Source organism: Meleagris gallopavo, chromosome 5 (assembly GCF_905368555.1).
Source record: "Meleagris gallopavo chromosome 5, MGAL_WU_HG_1.1, whole genome shotgun sequence".
Lineage (NCBI taxonomy): Eukaryota > Metazoa > Chordata > Aves > Galliformes > Phasianidae > Meleagris > Meleagris gallopavo.
The window spans coordinates 58,369,262-58,389,761 of NC_139408.1; the positions used below are offsets into that span (position 1 = coordinate 58,369,262).

Genomic DNA, 20,500 nt, shown 5'->3' on the forward strand with positions numbered 1-20,500 from the left:
CAGTGATGAAAAAATGCAGATGAATCTGTTGTTATACTGCAGACTCTCTCTCGTTAAGCACAAAACTCTGTGACAAATCTGGCATGTGGTAGTGCCTCAAGGACTTGGCCGAGGCAAATTTCATGCCAGTCTCCATGCATACACACTGAGAAAACTGCTCTGATTCTCACACATTTTTTGCCTAAATAAACTAGGCTGGCAGAAAGCACATGATTACTGCCCCTATTTTCAGAATAGGCAAGGTCCACAAATGTCCACTTTATTCTTATTTATTTAAATAGAAGTCCAGCTGCCTGCTATTTTTTGCCAATTTGGGCTTAATTAATATGTCCATCAATGTTTTGGAAAACCAAGAAAATCTGGCATTTGTGCATGCTCGTGCAGAGCCTTAGCTGCAATATCAGGTCTATTTCCTTGAGCAAGTCGGGTTCAGCACAACAGAACTGCACAACCCCTGCAAACACTCACGTGCAGGCCTGGACCCCCGCAGAGTGAATCTGAGCCTTCTGACAATTTTCTTCATTGACTTTTAGAGACCCCACAGGGGCTGTCTGCAAGTCCTGGAAGAGCCACCAGTTATAAAACACTGTTCTTTATGCTCCAGAGCACAACTACAGCTGCTTCTCCTCTGCCCTGGTTTTAAAAGCCACACAGGACACGCACAGAGCCCTAACACTTCTGTCTAAACTGCCTTTCAAGCTTTCCTCCCACAGGTGAGTGGCAGTCGCAGGAAATACATGCACAGAATCATTAAGGTTGGAAAAAACCTCTAAGATCATCGAGTCCAACCATCCGCTCACCCCCACCATGCCCACTATGCCACGTCCCTGAGTGCCAGGCCCAGCCATGTGTGCAGCCATGGGATGGTGAAACCATGGCCTTTCCCATTTCACTGGTAGTCCCAAAGCCAGAGGCTTGCCTGCTGTTTGCTTCTCTCCTTCCCTGCAGTGCTATCCCCAGGTTTTGTAGCTGCAGCCCCACATTCCGTGGAGCTGCCATAGGAGGCGAGGAGAAAGCTGGGAATTTTAGCAGCCATTTAAATGTCATCTACCAGTACCAGCACCCAAAATTTACATGCATTCAGAAAGAACATGTATAGGTTTAACAAGGTGACAGACTAGATAAAAGCAGGAAGAACTGTCATAGAACACAGCAGAAGCCCTGGATTTTCATTTGTTGCACAGTTGAAGATTTTTCTTCCCCTCTCAACACGCATAGACCAGGCCTTCATCTACACTTCATTGGTGTAAAACACGGGACTAAAAAAGAGCTATTTCCTTCCAAGCCTTGCAGTATAAGCAGCTTTTCCTTCGCAAAGAAAACTAAGCCATAGAAGCTTCTGTTTACCATGGTTAGAAGGGGCTGAGGCTCACTGAGTCCTACCAGCACCAAAGGGACGGATGCTGGCTTTGGGGTGTCAACAAAACCCCAAGGGCTGCAGATGAGGTTTTGGGACTGGTCCAAGGTGAAATCCTCTGTCTGGTTTGGATGGTTTGTGGATCCCAGCCTCACAGGCCTACCCTGTGCCTTGGCTCAGAGTAGGCCCAAGGAGTGATCCCACAACGCCCAGCCCCCAGTGATGGCTGCAGAACTTAAAGATTTGCAGAGTTTACTTACAAAGCCTTTTAGAAGCAGAGATGAGTAAACAAGAGTGAAAAGTTAAACAAAGGAAATACATTTATGCTTGTACTGTTTTCAAGTTTATGCAAACAATCCATTTCTAAAGCTGTCACTGACACTCCTGGCACGTTCTCATTCCCCAGCTCAGAGTCATGTTGGAAACTGAAATCACAAGCATTTCTGAGATGCTTTGAGCAAAATACCTCCCTCTGCTCCACCATCCGAAAATCAGCAAGCCCACAGTAGTCATGGAGCCATGGCAACACCTTTGTGCACCAATGGATTTTGGAGGAAGAGGGAGAAAAGTCTGAATGTCTCTATCCACAGTGGCCATGTAAGAAATGGGTTTAGAGCTAGTCAAATGAATTACAAAGACCAGTCGAACAGCAGGAATTCATCAGGCAGAGCAGGAATTAGAAAATCCTACTTTCTAGCTGCTCAGGCAGTAAGTAGATGTGCCATAAGCATAACCTTTTGCTTAGGACTTGACATGGGGAAGGAGACAAGGACAGCCTGCTTTCCAGCAGCAGATCTTGCCAAGCTGCACACAAGAAGGGAACTCACTGTGGACCCATGTGAGAGCCAGGGAAAGGCAATCGGAGACATTTTCCTGCTTGCATTAATTCACTTCTGCATTTGAGATTCTGCAAATTGCACGGCAGCCAGTACAGGGGATATGGAGGATTGTCTGTTTGGAAAGGTACGGTCTCTACGGCAGCTGATTGTCAGCTTGCACAGTTTCTGCACTGGCTTCCAAGGTTAGAGCCCACAAATGTCAGCGAAGCCACGATTTCCCAAACTACATCTCAAAAAGTGGTTTGGGTTTAATTGAAAGAGAAAGCATGCACTTCCATGACAGGCAAACAGCACAACTTTCAGCTACAAGTGAGCATGGCTGCCATTCTGGCAGCTCTTCCCTCTTTTTCCTCCCCTCCATTCAGCTGCACAAGATGGCACGTTTAACAGCTGATCCGTCTGGAGGAGAGCCTACAAAGTTAATTTCTAGCTTTGAGATGGTCACTGGTAATTGTAGGTAATTTCAAATATAATTGCAATCGAGTTGAAAAAGCTGTTTGCAGTGTTTATGCTCATCACTCTAATTTAAGACCTAGAATGCTGGATACACTGCTTTTCAATACACACCCATTTTTCATCTTCCTGATTTTACCACCAGTGATTATAAAAACAGCCCCAGCTAACCACAGTCTGCAATGCAAGACAAATGTTTGAAAAGTTGCATATAAAGTTTCAAGCAGAGCTTCTTGAAGGTTAACGACGGAACATGTTAATGATTATCAAATAGACAAGGAAAGCCGCAAAGGGCTTCGAACACAGAAACGCAAGAGCCCCTCGAAATAAATGGTGGCTAACTTTGTTTAGAATAATACTTCTCTTCAAAGAAATGGAACTGTTGCATGTCGCAAATATGTCCACATGTCGTTTTAATACAGGAATAATTACCCATGGCATGTTTGTTAGTGGAAAAAAAGCAAAGGTCTCCTATTACTTACACATAATAAAACCTGCATTGTTTACCAGGAATGAGTTATATGAGACTGGTAATAAATAAGTGTTGTAACAAACTTTGGTGCCCAGACCCAGAAACTGATCTTAATATCTACATTTTGGTAGCACCCAAAGGCCCCCAGCTTGGGGCTCTAACCTGACCATTTTAAAAGCTAAACTGCACCTCTGAACGTTTGGCCAGCTGTGTGCTGGCTTTTGTACACTTAAAATATCAGATTTTTTTAAAAATACATTTGGCTTTCTGTAGCTGACAGAACTGCTTTGTAGTTTTAAGCTCTTTAGTGGCTAAAGTTGTATCTGCCAAAATCTATGCATGCATCAGAGTTTCTCCGTCCGTACCTATGTCCATAGCTGATCTCTGTGAGTGTGTGCCTGCTTGAAAAATAACAATAAAAGAACCCAAGAATCCTCGTTGGCTATATTCTTGACTCGACAAACCAAGACAGTTAAAGGAACTATTTAAAGCTGGAGCTATTCAGGAAATTATTTATTTTCCCCTGAAAAATTTAGAGGAAAAGGAAAATCCTTTTCCTCAACGTTTTCCTACTTTCTGTTTTAAAATGAGGAAGTATCATTTCTTGTACTGTTTTTGTTGGGTATCAGTAGCCACTGAGCCATCTGAAAACTGATGCAACAGAAAATTATCCCACCAGCTCTACTGAGAGCATCAGCCCTGTAAGGCCTGAGTACTCATTTATTTCAATGCAACCCGCAAAGCTAAGCCCCTTTGGAGATTCAGGATTGAAAAGCTGTCCTTAAAAAAAATGATATGTAATGCATCTGAAGCAAACTTTAAAAACCTGCTCTAGCAATGAAATTGAATTTAACTTCTCAGCAAGTTGCTTTAAATAGAGAAGGTTGCAGCTGTGGAATAACTGGTGATGGTTATACGTAACTTGTAGCTCTGCACCACTCCGCACATGTCGCACCAGGCAGTGTTGACTTCTCCTTCTTTCATCCCCAAAAGTGCAGGCCCACTTTCATATTTTTTTTCTGCTTCTTCATTTGAAGAATAAGGAGTTCAAGTTGAGGAATACAGAAGACAATCTCAGACTTTCACCTTTGTCTCTATGGAAGCCTCAGTATGATCAGAAAAGCTTACTAAAACTCAGGGGCTTTAAGGAAAAGCAAATGAACACGTGAAAAAATTCAAGAAAATGATTTTCATGGCAGCCTTGCAAGTCAACAAGGTTGCTCCAGGCTTTCACAGGAGAAATCCCAAATGCTAGCTCCAAAATGAGGCACTGGGCTCCCAAGCACCAGCAAACCCACTCAGTTCACACCATTCCCCAGCTACCTGGCTTGCAGTTTTACACCCACAACCCTATGCAACAAATGTGGAAAAAGAAAAAAAAGGCTGGTTTGCTCTCAAGAGCTGTGTTAGCGGTCAGCAGGACTCAAGATGTATCAGCAGAAACTCCCTCACCACTTCCCTGCCCTTGAATTTCAGCTTTTCCTGGACAACAATCTTGGGCAAGTAAGCAGCCACATAGCAGGGCTGCAGCCTCCAGCTCTTGACAATGGCCCTGCTCTATTCCTTCAGTCTTATAAAGTTTGTGCAGTGCTATCTGGAGCTATAACATCATGTAAGGCTTTTCTGAGAGGGCAAAATAATAGAGAAGCCTCCAAAACGTGGTAATCAAAGGCAGCTGCATGCAAGGCATTATACTCTAGCTCTAAGAATAACTATTAATTGTTTGTGTGGGTCAAAAAAAAGCAGCTTCATGAGAAATGATTATCAATTCATGCTTAATGAGGGGCTGGTTAAACATAAAAGAGAAATAACAGTAAGAGAAAATGTCAGGACCCTGACATTACCAAAACTGACGGTAAAACTGTCCAAGATAGTGAAGTCTGATCTCCAGGAGCTCAGCCAGTCATGTTTATTAGTTCAGTTATGGGTCACCTCCATGTTATGTAAGGGTGTCTGGAAAAACGTGCAGTGTTACTCAAACTGAAAGGGCACAAGGACTGCAGAGGTAAATCACAGTCTTTCCCTGGGATCGCAAAGGACTTTGGGATGGAAACACAAAGATTGGTGCTTTGAAAGGAGTACCTTCAGCTCACCTAATTGTTTTCTCCCTTTATAGCATCTGCTTTCTACCCAGGCTTTATAGCACCTGCATTCCTCATACCCAGGCTGAAGGCACTTCCTCATATTCTGTGAGTCAAAGAATAACCCCTATCCATCTGCATGGGTCTAAGTAAGGCAAAAAAAAAAAAAACACAACAGCTAGAGCTTATCTACAACCCTGGTTCACATCTTCGGTCTGGCTGGCACTGTGCTTCGCCTATAGTGATAAACTTACAAATTCATCAGGATAAATTTGAAAGTAATCTGCATGAGCTCCTAACCTGCCAACCACTCCTAAGTACAAAAGAAATTCAGAAGGCATCAAGATCAGAAGCATTAGAAGAATCTCCTGTAAGGGGTACAGAGCCCTCCTTGTTTTCTGGATAGCAGTTAGACCTGAAAGATGGTCACACGTCCTGTCTTTTGTCACCACAACATAGCCCAGATGGCAGCAGAGGGGACCCGTGTGCCTTGCTAAGCAGTGGCTTGCTTTGTCTGAGGGAACTGACAGCACCACAAGACCACGAGATGGGAACGGCCTCCTCTTCATGTGTGCGTGAGTCAGCGTCTGGTAGCCACATGCCTGGGAGGAAGATGGCAGAGGACAATCTGGTGTCACGCACCATCCGAGTGAGATGTTGTGCTCCTTGGTGGGGACGTATGAAACCAGTCCAGGAGCGTGTCCTGCTCGTGAAACCTACCCACTGCAGTTCTGCCATCTGCTCTGTAAAAGAGGCGATGGGTTGCGGATGGGTAATCCCCAAGGAGCACTAGCCAAGTTCCCAGACTTATTTTTCAAATGCTTTGCATTTCACTGTGCAAGCTGGAATATCAGAAGAACGACCTTTCTTGGTAGCTGTTCTTCTATTCCTGGAACTTGGCAAAGAGACACTCAGTGATGTTAGAGATGCTCTAGTGTTCCAGAGGCTAATAAGCAACACAAAATACTTGGAAAAAAGCAGCAAATGCAGCTCCAAGGAAAAATATTTCTGGCGATAAAAATCAACCCTAACCTTTGCAAAATGCACATCAACAACAGCATTGTTTATTATTCCCAACTATAGTTCTGTTGATACTTGTGAGCTAAGAACATGTTTCCTCTATGCTGCTCCGCATTGCCAAGCTCCATCCTCTTGCCTACTGTTCCAGTTAGGAAACTTAACTCTAGTAGTTGACAATTAATTCATTGTATTCTGGATCCTCTTTTCATCACTTGGAAAAAAATAAAACCTTAACATCAAAAACTTGCACTGAGACTTTGCAGTTTACGATTTACCAGAATTATCCAGTGTATTACATAAGTAACCTTGAATTATAGCTTTGATTTTAGCTGATCTCTGTAACTATTAATCCAGGAATGTGCTCTCTTCTCTGAGTCACTTGACATAAGTTACTGTTTCTGATTCAGTGACTAAAGCTATATAAATAGAAGGCTTTTCTCCAAATTGGAGAACCACAATTTGGTTCTTTCTCTGAAGCCCTGTTTGTACCTGTATTGGAGAACGTGTTATTTCTGGGCACAGCCTTCTAAGAATTCACTCATTTGAAAGACTGAAAAGCTAATGGGAAGCAATTCATGGCTAATCAAACTCAAGACCTCAATTTGAACAAAAGCTTTCTGCCCTGAGGAACCCCACTTAAAATGGCATTTAAAAAAAATTCACGTTCAGATTTCAAAATCCAGCACGGCAAATTAAGAGAAGCAGATATCTCACTACAGCTCCCTTGTGCAGTGTTTCATGATGTGGTCCTTAATTACAGCATCATTTCAGGCCATTTTTATGTAATCTTATTCACACCCAGTGAATAGTGCTGAATGAATGGGCAGCTATTCAGCATTTTGCTCCCCCTCACTATGCACTGTGTCTTTCTATCTGTTCATTGGCAGCCCAAACTCTGCTCTGAAGGCCAGATAAATAATTTCTCCCTAGGTTTTTCTAAAGAGCATTTCAGTGTAATATATGAGTGCTTACCCACTATTAATTAATTACTTTTCACCCTGCAAAATGGGAAAGTGGTACACTTCCCATTTTATAGGCAAGGAGCTGAGACACAGACAGGAGGTCAAAAGTGCCCATTAATTTTCAGAGCCCAATTCGATATGCCTTGGGCGTGATTATTCACGGCACTTAGCATTATGTATTACTTCATGCACTCAGCATAGCGCTCACAGTGAACAAAGTGGCTGCTGGTGGTCCTTTGTAGTGCTGCCTATCAGATTTTGGAGGATCGTAAGTCAGGGATGCAGAAGGTGATCAGCATACAAACAGTGGCCCCCAGGAAATGTCTAGTTAAGGGTCAGCCCCACCTGGGAACTGCTCCATTTTCCCAGCCAGCACTACAAGGCCTTAATTCTGGGACCAGTCCCTTGTTCATCACACAATTCCCAGCTGCAGAACCAGCAGAGAAAGGAATCTCGCAGACAATAATCTCGATATGAGGAGGAAGCTTTTCAGCCAGAGGATGGTGAGGCAGTGGAACAGGTTGCCCAAGGAGGCTGTGGATGCCCCATCCCTGCAGGCATTCAAGGCCAGGCTGGATGTGGCTCTGGGCAGCCTGGGCTGCTGGTTGGCCACCTGCACACAGCAGGGGGTTGGGACTGGGTGAGCACTGTGGGCCTTTGCAACCCAGGCCATTCTATCATTCTATGATATGATTTACAACACAAGGCAGTGGTCCAAGGACAAAACAGCATGTGAAGATACAAATAAAGGTGCACTGGGATAGAGAGATGTACAAGGGGGTCGTATCAAACTCAGTTTCATACTGATACTCCTTTCACACACTGCTGATTTGATACATGGAAAGGTTTAGTCTGGCCCTAAAGGATTTTGCAGTAAGGCATCCTCATTCTAGCCCTGGTCTAGTATTAAATGTGGAGGTTGGTGGCCTGCCTGTGACAGGGGGGTTGGAGATTCATGATCCTCGAGGTCCCTTCCAACCCTGTGATTCTGTGATTCTGTGATTCTCCCTGAGAGGATGTGTTTGTGTGTAGTTCGTGGCACAGTTATGGGATGCACAGTACTGAGACCACTGAGCAGCCCAGGATCCAGGCTTCTGCCAGTGACTACCAAGGAGAGCTCACAAGACAGATGACATTCTTCTAGGTGACTTTTAAAAACCTCCTGGAATCATAGAATCATTGAGGTTGGAAAAGACCTCCAAGATCCCCAAGCCCAACCCATACCCACAGTGACCAGGTCCCTTTGTGCCACATCTCCACTTCAGTGCATCGCTGTTCTGCGGGATGTCCCAAACTCCAGCACACAGGCGGAGAGTTGCAGAGGTACAGAGTGGGTTCCCAAGACCATGAGCAAGCAGAGAGGCAATCCTCTTGACCACCAAACAACTAAAAAAGACCAAAAACCCCTGCTTTCTCCATGTACCGTTACATTTTGGGAAACTAAACAAGAGGCACGAGGGCAGGGAGGGAATTTAGATCAGGTCCAACATGGGAACAGGCTGAGCTGTGGCAGTTAACCTCTGACAGACAGTCTGTAATATACCTGACACTGAAAACAAACCAGGTGGTGCCACTGCTCGGGAAATAGAGGCGCAGCAGGGGGACTGGGGCTGGAGGAGGGGGAAAACGTGAGCAGGGGAGAGCAGAGAGGGCAGGAATCGTTAACCCCTGATAGTAAGTCGAAAGTATTTTACTCCCCATCTCATTCATTAGGCCGCGTCAACTCCAGAAGGACTACATCCATTCCCGCACATAAATCTAGCAAGCTTCTCTTTTAAAAAGGCCAGACACTCTCTTTGCCATGGCAATCCAGCTGTCTGGCCGGCTGCCTGCCCTGCAAACAGGCCGCCAAGGCTCAGCTTGCTGAGCTGAGGGCAGCATTCTCCCAGGGGCTCTCAGAGCCCTCTGCTCCATGCTGCATCCCAGGGAAGCCACATATCCCGGGGGGGGGGCAGGGAAACGTCCCCGGGCTGCACTGCATAAGCAAAGCACTCACTTGTAGGAGCATTCCTGAGCACCTTTTGGTGAGTAACCTCAAAGATCATCCAGCCTCAGGGCTCCAACGAGGCCCTCTCGGCTGTTTGGGCACTGGGATATGACACAGGACAAAACCGCATCCTAAACAACCCTAAGAAACAAATCCCATTTACGACCCAGGTTTAGAGCAGGGCGCAACACCGAGAGAAAGAAATGACGCTGAATAGCTTGCATCTGCTGCTGGTCTGGAGCTAATAAAGTTATCTCTGGGCTTTCAGCTCCAGGGCTCATAACCACGGACACTGAGGGCCCCCATCCTGCCCACTTTTAAAAGTTGCTCAAATGAGAGCTTTGGAAAATGCAGGAAACAGTTCTGTCCTCAAACTCTAATCTGAATTTAGATTGAAAAGCTAATGACTCCAATAAAAGAACAAGGGCACAATATCTAGCTATTTTTAATACATCTGTCTATGGTTAAGCAGCATTGTTTTTCTTTGTGAGAACTTAGTAACATCGGGGAAGTTGGACAGCCTTCCTCGAGCTGAGGTATTACAGGGCATCTTGTATACTTTGGCATTGCGTGGCTTTCCAGGACATCATTTTAACACTTCACAAATCAGACTTTACGGGCATTCTTCTGTCATAAATCCATTGCAAAGCAAACACAAAAATTCCAAGTTGCATGTAGCCAGGTAAACTGTGCAGAAGATCACCGTTGAGCAGAGGATTTTTAAGCACATGAACCATAAAGCATTTGTGGTGTTTTACGATGGCAACTTCTCTTTTAGAGCCTGATCCAGCCTTCTTTGAAGTCAAACGGAGTCTTTCCATTGACATCAGAGGGTGTGGGATTTGTCTCACGGCAACTTATACCAATGAGAACAATATTTTGCTCTGAAGTCATTACTTTCTGCCATGGATGTTTTCAAAACAGCCCGTCACCTGACAATACAGCCTCAAGGTACTCTCAGTCCTTGTGTTTTCCTTATTTAAAAATGAGACTTGGTAACGGGCTCAGCTGTTTAGGGAAGGTAATATTTTTCCTAAGCACGCTTACTATAAAGTAAATTAGCAAAATCTTCTTCGAGTTGTAACTAAAACATAAGGGCACAGCTGCCCTGGAGGAGTACAAGGGCTCCCAATGTAAACTCCACTGATATCATCACCATCAGAAGGTCATAAAATTGATTGATTATAAATACAGTCCTCATTTGTTTACAGCTTGCATTTTTGGGTCCTGGGTAATTAGCACATTAGCAATCTCTCAAAGTGAGCGCTTACAGGTGCCGCTCCGAGATCGCCAAAGAGCTGTGCTGGGGAACCCAACTCCCCTCCACCAACTGCAGCAGGGCAGAAACATCACTTGTGTGAGCATTTAGCTACTTGATCACGCCTACCAGGAGCCAAGGGCATAAGAGGGCATTGAAATGACCCGTTAATTTCCTTCAGCAGTGAGGCAGCACCCAAAAAATGAGTCATGTCAGCAATGTGAGGGAGATATCCTCTCTGTGAAGCCCTTTGAGATTCTTTTCCCTCCGCACAAGCCAACAAAGGAAGATAAAGATCACCCTATTTGTGGTAACTGGTACTTAGTTCCTTTGAGTTACACTTAAAATAAACTCTCTTTCAGCTCTCCCGAGGTTGCACTACGGAGCTGTACGCCAGCCACCATCCCTCGGCCCGCCTTGGCTCCAAGTTCAAGCCTACTCTGCACACAGGACATGAAACTTTAAAGTCACGTTTTATTTGTACAGCTGGATGCATCAGGTTTATGTTTATCGTCTAATTAGCCAACGAAACCACTTTTGAAAGGATTTTAATGCTTTACCCCCAGTGAGATCTCTGTAGTGAGTGTGTGTTGAAATGCTAATGGAGGCAAAGAATTTCTTTTCGTAGGAATTTACAGTATTTTGGATACATCTCCTGGGCAAAACGTTCCGCTGTGATGGCTTTGATGGTGTGAGCTGGGCTATATGTGTAAGGGACTCTGCGATGCAGCAGGATAATGGAGAAGCTGTTGACTAGCTTTCTCATTTTTAAGGTGCTTTAAAACTCTACGGCCAGCATCCAGATTTTTGTCACCTTCCACAAAAGTTTGTTAAAAATGCCTCCTATGGCTGGAATGAGATTCACCAGCTCCTTAACTATTAAAGTATTAATGAACGTAGTGGGCCTGGCGGTGATGGGTCAACAGTTGGACTAAATGACCTTTTCCAACCCTAACGATTCCCTGATTCTATGTATGCCCTGGCATTCAAATAACTTCACAGATCAACTCTCTCAAAGCACTTCTGGCATTACTTGCTGAAGAAGTGATTTAAAAATCTCATACCAACATTTTTTTCAACCATGAAACATGAGAGGCAGGTGAGCAGTAAGTGAAGTCATTGGCATATCCTGAGTAGCTGCTCACTAGGAAAGAGATCTTGCTTCACATTTTGGGGGGTATTTCTGTTATATTAACAGCGTTCTTGAACTAAAGCATTTTGGAAAAGAACTGTCTTCACTTCTGTTTTTTTATAAGCCATAGGAAAAAAAGAAGGGCCTCTAAACATTACAACGTTGGCAATAATTAACACTAATAACCCTTAATTATCTAATTGAATTCTTCTTCCCAAGGGCCACGAATGTTAAATGACAGCAAATTCTCTCCAAAAACATTAATAGAAAGTCTCCTGGTGCCGAAGGATGGATTTTACCATTCTGCCAGGAGGGGAAATTCTTCACCAAGATTCCTCTCCACCCCAGATGAGCACTCAGCTCACCTGCTTAATCTTCAGACCTTCAAACCTCAACATGCCAAGAGAACCATTGTCACAGAATCACAGAACGGCCCGGGTTGGAAGGGACCTCAAGGATCACGAAGCTCCAACTCCCCACCACAGGCAGGGCCACCAACCTCCACATCTCACAGCAGCCCAGGCTGCCCAGGGCCCCATCCAACCTGGCCTTGAACACCTCCAGGGATGGACGGGGCATCCACAGCCTCTCTGGGCAGCTGTTCCAGCACCTCACCACTCTCACAGCAAACAACTTCCCCCTCACATCCAACTGAAATCTGCCCTCCTTCAACTTCCAACCATTTCCCCTTGTCCTGCTATTATCCACCATTTTTTGCATTCTCAGTGCAAGGCAGTGACATCCTAATTGCTTTACCCCTGAGATGAGTGAATTTTATTTATACAGTTGCTTGACTCAGCGCTGCCTCTATGCCCATCTGCTTAAACAGAACCAACTCCCAAGCTCAGCTCATTTCAAATCTGCATTTCAAGGAAACACAGCTTCCACTTTATGTCTATCCAAAGACAAATACAACACGTTTAAAAGCAACAGAATTCTGCACCCCCATACCAGTGCAGAATATTACAGCAATGCCCACTCAGTCTGAAGAACTGCCTGTTTCACAGCATTCCCTCTTTGGGCCTGATGCCTCCTTATGCAACTGTCTCATGACCAAACCGGAGAAGACAAGATCAAGCAAATGATTTAGTTTCAAACATGTGAAATTGCTGGGATTTTTTACACTCAAGCCAGTTGCACTGCTAAGCCAATAAACACAACTTCAGTGGAAAATCTGATGTATTTGATCAGATGGTGTTCCTGCAGTGGTGATTGTACATTGCAGGCAACATCTGCACAGCAATTTTTCTAGCTAGTGGTGACACTCCAATAGAACCAGCTGATAAAAAAGAGGGCTAAAATTGTCAAGACAAAGAGATTTGTTTCTAAAGTTGTCCATATCCCTTGCTGCCTCCCCCTCCTTACAAGTTTTGCTTCGCATTTGATCTCTGTGAGCACTAAGAGAAATAGGAGATAAGAGGTGAGGAAAAAAAAAAAACAACAAAAAACTTATCTTTGCAGAAAACAGACTGTATCTGCAATTTATCCCAGAAATCTTTCTGGCTATCCTGAAATGTCTTGCTACCATTCCCCCCTCCCATTTGTATTTTTCACACTGCTGTCTTGCTGCACTCTCAAGTCTCGATGATCACTTAATGTAGATTGCCACCTCCCCACTGAAGTCAATGAGTTGAGTTGGTTCAGCAGTTAAGGATCTAGTTCCCGACAGCTGGACAGCAAAGAAAGGGCTGAAGTGTGTTTTGCAAACAAGCAATCCAAGGAACTTCATTCTTTTTCTCTGTTCATGAACCAACATTGGTTTGGTAAGAGATATTTGTTATTCAAGTACTTGTTGGACAGCCTGGATCAACAACAGCTCATTCCAGAAATGGTTCATTTCAATTTCTTGCTGCTCATGGGGTGAGAACAGTCACCTAAATCAGATTCTAATCACCTAAAAGCTGATTCTAATATTTGAAGGGATGAGTAAGCCTTTTAAAAATAGGAGAACAAAGGCTGATGAAGAATAACTGCTCTTGTTCACATGTAAATACAAGTACACATATGAAGAAGAACCATTTCCCAAACTAGCATGCAAACAAAAACCTGTCCAGGAGATCACAGACGGAGCTACCAAGGACCTCAGCAGGTTCAGTATGGGAAGTCCAGCTGCAAGAAAAACATCTGGGGTTGAAGGGATTGTTATAACTGCTCTGATTCAGCTTCTGTCCCAGGGGCAGTGGGATGCCAACCTCCAGTTCCTGCCCTTACCCACCTACACGGTGGCTGAATTACAGCACCCGGCCTGCAAGGCTGCTAAGGAAGCATTCAGGCATCCCTTTGTAAAATGCAATATAAATTGTTCAGTGTTCGTATTTGTTTAAATTTGTTAATCCCAAGGTTCTGAACTACCAGTTCATGTTACTTCTGCTGCTGGATTAAAAATCCCTGCTGATATCTTTTTTTTTTCTGATAGGCAGACTGGAATTAAGTTCATTCTCCGTCCTTCTTCTGTTGGTGTTTACAGTGATCACCTTGCAATTCGTGACCAGCACCCATTTTTAAACTTTGGATAATTGATAAAATTAGCAAATCAATCAGAATAAAGTATATCAAGTAAAGCTCAAACTTCCTGTGAACTTCACAGGGACCATCAGGATGAAAACTATGTCCCCAAACTGCACCATGTGCAATGCAGGACGTTCTTGCCTTTTTTCAAGTATGTGGGCACAGGCAGAAAAATGAGGAATTTTACAATGCTCTGCCACATTTACTGCCTTATTAAAATAGCACTTCAGATCCTGCAGCCTCATTTACTATACCGTATTGCTTTTCTGCTTGCACTGCTCTCAGGACAGTCTCTTTGGCTTCAGTATCCGAATGGCGAGCCAAACCAAACCGCTTTCAGAACATTTTATGAAAATGTTAATATTGCTTTGTTACATTACCAGGCAGATGTGAAGTCTTTCCCGTTTGTATTTCGACATCGTGGTGTTGGTGTGTCAGTGCATATGGCCACGTAGAGCCTTATGGTCCTCCTCACCAGACTGCACTGTAGAGTGATGTTATTGCAAACAAGAGTCTCTAGATGCCATCGCTGCAGCTCTCACCTCATCAAGAGCCAAATGAAGGAACAAGGAAAAATTCTAAAAGAAGAAGCCAGAAGTGTGCTGGAATTAATCTCACTGAAATAAATATTTTTGTAAAATCAGCTGTACAAGCTAAGCAGTTACTACATCATTCAAGAATGAAGATGCACTTCTCCAAGCTGCAGGTCATTGCTGTGGATTTTTCTGAACTATGACACTACATCTTCACCACACTTTCTCTTTGAAAGCAAAGTATGACATAAAGAACTCATTTTATTGCCCAGGTCAGATATAGAACACAGAGGGTGGTGAGGCACTGGAACAGGTTGCCCAAGGAGGCATTCAAGGCCAGGCTGGATGTGGCTCTGGGCAGCCTGGGCTGCTGGTTGGTGACCTGCACACAGCAGGGGGCTGGAGCTGGATGAGCACTGTGGGCCTTTGCAACACAAGCCATTCTGTGATTCTGTGATAAAAGCTACTGAGCTGTAGGTTAATGAATGCCAAAGTGGAAATCTGAGTTTCAGAACTGGCTTATCAGATGCAAAAACTACATTTATATCCAGAGAGCCACAGAATGCTCAAAGTGCCCTTTGAATTCCATGGCAGGAATCTCCCTTAAGCTACCAGAAATCCAATTGACTAAGATAACTTCTCACTTGTACATCTGCTCCTGAAGACAACACTTCAGCTGCTATGAATCAGCTTATCTGCGCAGATAGCAAAGGGCCACATCTATTTCTAGCACTGGAAAATCTGTCCTGCACAAATTCAGGATGGCAGCAGTGTGTAACACACAGATCTCATCTGGGAATTCCCCACTGTGCCCCTCAGCCACCAGGGTTGCCCTCTCCTGGCTTAATTTAGCCAGTTGTGGTCTCCGGAGAGGACGTCCTTCTAAATATATTAGTGACTCACCCCCTGCTGTAACTTACCATTGTAGAGAAAATTTCTTGTTTATGTCTAGGGAAGCCAAAAAAATTTTGCCGAGTGCTTCCTTTGGTAACATCTTATACATTTTAATATCACAGCTGCTGCCAAGCCACGGGCCCTAACGTCTCCATAATGATGTATGGCAAGCTGAGCACATGCCCTTGAACTGTGCAAAGGAGCTGCTGCCTCACCTTCAGCAGATAAACCAGTCCTTTCCCACATGGTCCCACAGCTGGTCACAGGTTGCCATGTGCATCGAGATTCAATGAACACATTCCAGACAAGGCAGGACCAAGCTCTTCAGTGAAGAAAGTTCAGAAAAACACAGAAATTAGGGCGATTGCAATTCTCAAGCATGCTTCTTTCACGGAATCATAGAATGACTTAAGTTGGAAGGGACCTTAAAGATCACTGACATCCAAGCCCCATGCTGTGGGCAGGGAGGCTAACCACCAGATTTTTCATACGCTTTGTTTTGTTTTCTTTTTTAACAGAACTGTAAGTAATCAACGGATTCAAACCAAAGAGGAAAAAAAAAAAGACATTTTCCTGGACATACCATATAACAGCCTCGCAGGAGAATTAAACAAACAAAATCTTCCATGCATTGCTGTAGAAGCAAGAGCACCCCGTCCTGCTTGTGGGAGAGGCAGCCATCACTGAGGTCTGCTCCCTGGTCCCTCCTGCCCAAAGAGGCTGCTCCATATGTCTGAGATGTGGCTGTGTGCTGGCACAGAAGCAAGAAAAAAGAGCATCAGAACCATGAAGAGGAACAGATTTTTAATTGATCTACACTGATACAGATTTCTAATGAGCTGATCTTCATGGAATGCCATCACCAGTGCTAATTAGCAGCGCAATTCGCCTTGTTTCTGAAGTATGCAACAATTGTGCCAGCCTGCAAAAAAGCAGCGGTGTGGCTGTCCTGCACTTCAGTACTGCCACCATGAGCTGTCTTTAAAAATCTCAAAGTGAATCACCCACGTAAGGTTCACAACTCAGGGAAAACAGCTTTGCTCCTCAAATTGCCCAGGAGAACAAAGCCAGGCTGGATGTGGCTCTGGGCAGCCTGGGCTGCTGGTTGGCGACCTGCACACAGCAGGGGGTTGGGACTGGATGAGCACTGTGGGCCTTTGCAACCCAGGCCATGCTGGGATTCTGTGATTCCATAAACACTGAGCACCAGCATCAAAGCTTTCCTGTGCCGGTGCCCTGAGCACCCTAAGAGGCTTTCACAGCCCTTGGAACAATCTTGTTCTGATAAACCTACCAAGGCAACTGAAACGACAGGGAAATAAGCATGGACACAGTTCCACAGGCTTGCACGTATGCCCTTCCCAATTCACTCTGACCGTAAGCTCGTGTTTCTCAGAAGTAATCATAGAATCCTAGAATGGCCTGGGTTGCAAAGGCCCACAGTGCTCACCCAGTCCCAACCCCCTGCTGTGTGCAGGTCGCCAACCAGCAGCCCAGGCTGCCCAGAGCCACATCCAGCCTGGCCTTGAATGCCTGCAGGGATGGGGCATCCACAGCCTCCTTGGGCAACCCGTTCCAGTGCCTCACCACCCTCTGGCTGAAAAACTTCCTCCTCATATCCAACCCAAACCTCTCCTGTCTCACTTTAAAACCATTTCCTATTTTTCATTGCCCAGTTTGGGGTCTGACTTTCAAAGAACTTCCTGAAAAAGCGGTTCCTGACATTCCCGCCCGGCCATTAATTAGGGATGCAGGTGCCTCCACGAAGCATCTCATTTGAACATTTTTGCTTCCACGCTCTGAGCTATTGACTTCCTCCTTGCTAATCAGCTGCACAGCACAGAGCTAACACCTTAATTACCCAGCAGTTAAAAGTAGTTTCCAAAATGAAAATAAAACTTAGGAAATGTTTTTCTGGCAAGTGCAATGGATGTATGCCTGCTACTGATGCAGACAAGGATTATTTTATCTCTCTGGTAGGCAAGATGTGCTCTGAAAGTTCTGATTTTAACTCCTGTTAAAACCATGTTGGCATTTCAGTGGCATTTTGGCCAAACGCTACGGAAACATTTGGTCACATCCTTCCAACCCTTAATTTCTTCCTTAAATGCGCTTTTTAATATGTCACAGTTGTTAAATTTGTAACAATAATTCCCTTGAGACCAAGCAACGGCGCTTGGTATGTGAAAAATGAACAATGCATTTGAATCAGTAAATCAAGAGGAAATTTAAAATAAACGTTTAATTGAGTACAAATAGTCTGAATGTTACTTTAATGAAATTTGACCATTCCGTAGGCTGATTTTAGCAGCAGGATGTCCTAAATAAGCTCAGCTAAAACATATGCTGTCCTACACTTTTTCAGTCGTGACAAAACTATCCAGATTCACTTCTTCTGATGGCTTTATGGCTTTTAGTCAAACAAGGAAATGCACTTAAATTGATTTCAAAGCTTTCTCTTCTTGAAAACGACCATCAAAATCCTGGAAACAAACCTTACAGCGTCTTGGCACTGTCTGCCTTTATCGATGGGAGGGAAGAAGACTTGAGATTTGTATACAAAAAGACTCGTATAAATTCCTGCTAAATCTAGTATTTATCTATATCTAGGAATTTGAGCACGCCAATATTGGGTGAATCGATGCCCTAGGACTGCAGGAACACAAAGCTGGCGTGTTCCCTGGCAGAACTGCCCTCATCTACCCTGGAATCAAAGCTCTGTTCTTGCTGCCCCAACGCTGCATTATATAAACCTTCAGACTAGTACTTAACATCTTATTTAACCTGTCATGCAAAGCGTGGAGGACGTTTCTAGGCCCTGTGAAAATGCTGGAAGTACCGTTAACCTGCGTGTTTCTCAGCCAATGCAAACAGCTTTCAGTATGTCTGCATCTCCCTCCAGGGCTCAGGGCTGCAGCCCTTCTGATTTTAATGGGATTTCTCCTCTCGTAACACAGTGCTCATTGTGTGCTATGGTGGCAGCAGGACCATTCAGAATAGGAACGGATTCATTTGCTTTTTCCTTTAAAAAAGCAAAATCAGCCCATTTCAGATTCTGGTTGCTGAGGCAGACATCCCACAGTGCTTTTAGCCTTGAGCATTTACTCAGACCTCCTTTTGGCTTCAGCACGAGTGCAAACAGTACAATTTAACAGATACATCAGTGCCCTGGGATTCAGCAGTCCAGCCATCAGCTCTGCTGCTAACCATTGCCACCTGCTTTACCTCTCAGCACTCTTGCTCCTCTCCCACTCTGTGTCTGCCCTGTCTGTTTGAACTGAGCCTCTTAATGCAAATACCATCTTCCTGTACAAGTTCTCAATGCCCAGCACTGGAGCCTCGATGTCTTTGGGGACTGTCAAACACACAGAAAATAAGAACACAGAGACAGTCCTTCCCTGTTGGCTTTATTAATGAACGTAGGTATTCCAGCCATGATGTATTAGCCTTGTGCTCTCCACTTCTGTTATCTCTAATTAGCTATCTGCTAAAGCTGTTCCCTTCTGAACAGTATAATCCTTCTCCATCTTCTTAACCCATTGCTCTGTACTATTTATCAAGACTTCATTCGGAGAAACATTAGTACAGTTGCAAATTCAATCATTCCACACTTGGAGAATGCACAGCCTAAGATGGCCCACGCCTTAAGTCCTCAGAGTGCAGGCAGTGATGTACGTGCCTTTCTTCTATGATCAGCCCATTTTTTTCCTCAACTGGCCTTAGACATTCTCTGTCATGGACAACAGAAGTGGCAGAGGTGGTGAGGAACTCAAAACGGTGGGATGTCGTGTCTGGCTGCAGCTTGGAGATAAACTGTGGACTAGATGATCTTTCAAGGTCCCTTCCAACTCAAATGAATCTGTGCTCTTTCCACTGCTGACCCATAGTCAGGCTCCTTCAGACTGACTGGCTTTGAAAACCACCATTCGTGCAGCTATCTTGAGCTGCTGGTTCCGCACAGGACCCTGGCACTCCTCCTTACAACACTTTGTGTCCCATTTATGTATCTCTTCCATCTCTTGACACTGGTTCTCTGTCATAGAATCATAGAATCACCGAGGTTGAAGAAGATCTCTAAGATCATCCAGCCCAACTGTCCACCTACCATCAGTATTTCCCACGAAGCCATGTCCCTCAGCACAACATCTCAACGCTTCTTGAACACCTCCAGGGATGGTGACTCTCCATCTCCCTGTGCAGCCCATTCCAGTGCCTGACCACTCTCTTGGAGAAAAATTATTTTCTGAATCTCCCCGGTGCAATTTGTCCCTGCTTCCTTCTCTGCACTCGGTCTACTACACTTCCCTCCTCTACCACCGACAACTGTTTCCATCCCATACATTCCATCACTATTGCTCCCACCCAGCTACCTGCCTCCAGCCACCTGCATCCTTATCAGCCAGCAGGCTCTATCCCAATCTCCTTGGACTTATCAGCCCCCATCTGCTTGCAAGCCCTGTTGGGCATCCCCACCATACTGCTTCAGACATAACCTTGGAAGACTCCTCGTTCCCTTCTTTTCTTTCCCTCATTCTTTGCATTCATTCAGGTCCACTGTGAATTTAGATCATGGATTCTCTGCATTTTCTGGCCACCTCTGCTCCTGCTCTCAACCTCCCTCCAGCACCATGCGGGCTGCCTGTGCTACAGGAAGACCTGAGGCAGGCAAACCCTACAAGGATTTCAGCTAAATCTTCATTGAGCTCATGCAAATTGAGATTTTCCTGTCCTCTGATTTGCTAAGGTGCAGGCGTATTTTAAAGGGAAGAGCAAAAATGTAACATCCCTGGAAGTAAGAGAAATATAATCTGTGAAGAGATGAGGTAAGAAAAGCTTTTTGTATGTCGTTCTTCTGAATGAAATTCTTGTACTCAGTCACCAGAAGAGTACCTGCTGCTTCTGGGTAGATATTTTTAAGCTCTTGATTCATTAATTGCATTTCACCTGATAAGTTTCTGGGACAGTACCAAAAATAACTTTATTCTCCACTCAGACATGTTTCGA

At 44.5% G+C, this 20,500-nt stretch overlaps 1 long non-coding RNA gene across 1 annotated transcript in view; it reads right to left on the minus strand.

Annotated features, from left to right (window-relative positions):
- The window catches only part of LOC116216707 (uncharacterized), a 146,235-nt gene that overhangs the window by 31,645 nt on the left and 94,090 nt on the right, over positions 1 to 20,500 (minus strand). Inside the window, exons 6-7 of the long non-coding RNA XR_014883838.1 lie at positions 16,080 to 16,247; positions 14,450 to 14,647 (exon numbers count right to left, since the gene is read on the minus strand). This is a non-coding gene — a long non-coding RNA (uncharacterized LOC116216707). The remainder of the gene's footprint in view (positions 1 to 14,449; positions 14,648 to 16,079; positions 16,248 to 20,500) is intronic.